Raw genomic sequence first — 4,500 nt, forward strand, 5'->3', positions numbered from 1 at the left:
TTATTGGGGTAGAAACAATTGGATGGTTATTCATCCAGGCCAAAAGAAATGTTTTGCCTCGTGCATGTGTGTATAAGTGGTTTTGCGGAATAAAAGCCTTTCACGTTTATGTGAGGTGCTGTTATGTGTGGAAAGTGAGACTTTGTATTGTCGAGCTGGCGTCGTGGCTGGGCGGGGTGAGGTGGGGTGGTGTGGGGCCTAAGCTAGGTGGGTGCAGCGGGTGCTGGTAGCGAGCTCATTTCCCCTACAGCTGCCGTACGCTTAGCCCTAGGCGGCCGCGGGCTGGGCCGGGCTGGCCCGGCTACACTCCACGATTGCAATCACACGAGGAAGTAGACTCTGGTGTGGAGGGGAACGGCGCGGTGCTGGGCCGAAAGGAGGGGAGGGAGGGAAAAAAATGTGCAGCGAGCATGCAACGCGCTAAACGACGGCAGTTCAGACGGACTCGTAAGAATCGATATCGCCGGCGAGCGGCACAAAACGCCCCACCGAGCCATGAATAATTCCTGGGGGTACAGAACGTACCGGCTGGCGTTGCGCCATACAGGGATAATAGAAGAAACAAAACAGCAAAGGCCTCGCTCTGACATCTATGAGATCAGGGGGTCTGCTTTCCGTACTTGTAGCAAGGGAGACGGAGAACAAAAAACAACAAAAATTGTGCCAATGAATAAACTCGTTCTTTAACTTAGAGTATCGCTCTTGTTGTGTTGAGGTCATGAAGGAAGTGCGCCTGTCGTTTGCCGTTGCGAAACTGTCAAGTTCGTAGCCGATGCAATGTCTCCTGGGCGCCTGAGCGGTAGGCAACATCTCGCCTGCCGCGCATGCGTGTACCGCGGGGTGGCCTAACCCGAGGCTCGCAGGCGGCGAGTCCTCGTAATTTGCCGCAGGAAGTATACTACCAGCTTCTGGTCTATAAAGTGTTGTGGATTCTGATATGAAATTTAATAATCCCCTTAATTACACGGCACTGATTGTAATAATAGTCGTTCTCCCTAACTCGAAGTACACGTGTTGCAAAAATAGAACGAGTAAAAAGGAAAGGGAAAACATCAGGAAAGAAAGTTTTTACTTTTCTCCGTTAATTTTTTGATTCCGTTCACAATAAAACGCGCACCCAGTAGGGTGACGTGTTTTTGGCGGAGCGGAGCAGGAGCGGAAACAGCGTCGCGTGCCGCTGGGTAAAGCGCGACATCGGAAACGCCACGCCACGCTGCACCACCACCAAGAGAGCAAATTAAGCTCTACTTTACCGTAACAGTTTCCCTACCTACCGCCAAATTTCCGTATTGCTAGGGTTATTTGTCTCAATTTCAGACAGATTAGGCCACTTTACTTTTAGTCACCTACATGCCCGAAAAGATATTTCTTTGAATGAAAGTTCCGTGGGGCTTGGAACAAGTACCATCCATAAAGACTCAAGCCATAAGAAGATGATTTGATTCAAAGAAACGGCTTTTTTTAGATGGGCTGCTAAATGCCCAAGCCCGACATGCACCGCAGCCGGTTTAGGCGCTCGGGGCCGCCGGGGGTGACAAGTCAGCAGGGGCCGGGCCGGGCCGGGCCGGCCAGCGGAGTAGATAAGAAGCCATGCGGCCGCAGCTCTCACTACCCGCGAGCGTATTTCATCCCCGAGCAATTTTTTTTTTCGTAAGCGCCAACGGCGGCGGGCTGAAGAAAAAAAACTGTCATCAGCGATGCGGTTTGCAAACACGCAGCTTTGCCGTTTCGGTTCGTCAGAGCGGCGGCGGTGCGGCCGCAGGGCTCGCCCAGGACAAGGCAAGGGCCGCCTAAAGGCAGAGCTCTGCAGGGCCCAAACTAGGAGGCGGGGGCCGAGCGGAGCAGAGCTGCGGGGTTGTTCCGCTCGGCTGGCGGTGGCGACGCTCCGAGAAGTCGCCAGAGAGCTTCGCTGAAGCGCGGGGCGCGGGGAGTGCGGGGGGCGCGGGGGACGTTTAGTTTTGCGAAATGAGGTGAAACGCGCGCGCGCCGTGATAGGTAAGGTAGGGACTCTGCGGAGAGTGAAAGGGTGGTGAGGAGGGTGGGGACTGCGTGCGGCCAGCGGGGCGCGTAAGTGGGGAGAGACCTGTCATCGCGCCGTGATCGACTCGCTATTCAAACAACACGCAGGGGAAGGCACGCGCCGGGCAGCTCGCACTGACTTGCACCAGAAAGGGCCCGTTATTGCCAGAAGAACGTGCGCTAAACATAATTACAAATTTGCTTTATAGCAAGCGTTGTGATAAGTGAATGTTTTTTGCACGATTCAAGCCGAGCTTCGAGCGCATTAAAACGTCAAGAACACGTGCTTCTTTCAATGTGGGAATACTCTGTTAATTTTTGTTGCTGTTTGATTTTATGTTTTTCAGAATCTTTCACATATTTCTTCATAGAGAACTAAGGAACGAATCGTTGCGAGTGTATGGGGCTGTCCTTGCGTGGGTGTCGCGGTGAAGTGACGGCCCGGCCAGGTGGGCCGCCACGGCGCCCCGTGCAGCGTTGGGCTCAGCCCGACCCGACGGACTTGTGGTCTGAGAGACGCCCGCGGCCGCCCGAGGTGGAGGAGGGGGGGGGGCTGGCTATACCTGGCCCGCTTTTACCACCCTTTGCGTCGCGTCCAAATAATCAATCAACAGGTGTTGTTCTGACCGCCGGGCCTCGTGCCCCGCCCCCCGCGCCTCGTCCGGTGACGCTCGGTGACATCGCACACGTCACTTGACATCGCAGACAAGACTTTGGCACGGTCCGCGCCGCGCTAACCGGGGAGGGACGAGGGAATCAGATCCTGCTAGGTACACTGTAAAAAACATTTCCTGCCGGGCACGAAACGTGCGTCTCTTCCTCCCGACTTTTGTTCCAGCTCAAAATGAGACATTGCCCCTCCGTTGAGTTTGAGTCCTGTGCACCAAATTTTCTTGGCCTTGCGGGGTGCTGCGTTTAGCTCCCAGCGCTAGACGTTTAATATAGTGCAACAAAATAGCTTCGATCTGAACACTAACCGTACAGTGCTCGGACAGATTTTTTTCTCAGTCCACAGTCAAATTTATATTATTGTGTTTTTCGTTCTACTATATCTGTTTTCACAATTGCAAATAACTGTCCTGGACTGCAGTAGTGCAGTGTTTCTTAATTCACCATACTACGAAATAGCTTATACGATTTATTCCCCGGAGAATGTTCCTCACCTCAGAATAACACAGCTTCCTGTATGTGCAGATAGACAAGACAGGACCTACCTGCGTCCCACGATGCTCTACGAACGCCCAGTAAGCGCCTCGTGACATTTTACCTGGCCAGAGAGAAGAGATAGAACCAAAAAGAAAATTAAAACATCGAACAACACAAGGACCTCTTCTCGAATAAGTCGCGTAGAGTCTATGAGGATGAGGATCCTGTGGGCGGGACGCGTCCCGGTATCGCTTCGGGTCCGTCTGGTGGTCCGCCATAAAACCTTATACGTCGACACACCACTCGACCCCTATCTCTTCTTAGGTTTTTAATAAGGCTATATAGGAAACGACAGAAATAAAAGCAACGGCAAGCTTTGCCTTTTAGTCAACGGCAGCCAGGGACGCGGTAAATTTGTCGGCCGCTATGATGGGTTTCCGTCGTTTTTCTGTGCGTCGCCTTCGTTTCGCATTGCCAAAACCCCCGTGAAGTCGTTGTGCGTAATCCCATGGGGGCGACCGTGTCCCGCGGCGCAGCGGGGCGCAGCGCGTAGAGCGGTGTGACGTCCGCGAATGGGCACGGGGCCTCCGTCCTGTAAGGTCAGGCAAAAACTACACGCGGGGGTGCGCCTTGCCTTGCCTGCGCGATTGCCTGCTGGCTGCTGCTTTGCGCCAGATCACGTCTCGCGCCGTGTAACTAACTAACGCATCTGACGGGCGTCGCCCTGGGAGTTTGCGCTGCGTACAAGCCTATAAGCAAGGTATACCTTGCTTCAAGCAGCTACAAGTTGGAGCGGTTGAGTTTTACGTTTAAAATTGTGACAGTAATGATATTCATCGAAAAGTTGGAGTCGAATAGTTGCGTTACATCGTTGTCACAAACACTAGCAAAGTGAGTTATTTAGTTAATCATTGTTAAGTGTTTGGATGCCACACACTTTTACTTTAACAAGATAAGGAACATTTTAAATCAAATCAGTTTTTAATTTTAAAATAAAATGTTATCAAAGGTCTCGTCAAAGGTTATAAGGTAATGTCCTTTACGCAGTATTATCCATCGATAAGCTACACTTCTGTCCCAGCCGACTTAGCCGTCCCCCTCAGCAGGAGGAGAAGGGGGGACACCCTCCCCTGCAGGGCTTTCTCTGCCCCTCCGCGCCCTTCTCCCCCGCGCCGCCGCCGCGCCGCCCACTCCCGCGACAGGGGAGGGGCAGGGCCCGGCGTGGTGGGGGCGGCGCGCGCGGGCTGCGGTGGTGGGGCGTCCTGGCGTCCGAGAGGGCTTGGCGCCGCGTCCTGGTCGCCGAGGTGCAGTCGAGCGGCGGGCGGCCCCGAGGGC

Source organism: Frankliniella occidentalis, unplaced genomic scaffold (genome assembly GCF_000697945.3).
Source record: "Frankliniella occidentalis isolate FOCC.00 unplaced genomic scaffold, Focc_3.1 Scaffold485, whole genome shotgun sequence".
Classification (NCBI taxonomy): Eukaryota; Metazoa; Arthropoda; class Insecta; order Thysanoptera; family Thripidae; genus Frankliniella; species Frankliniella occidentalis.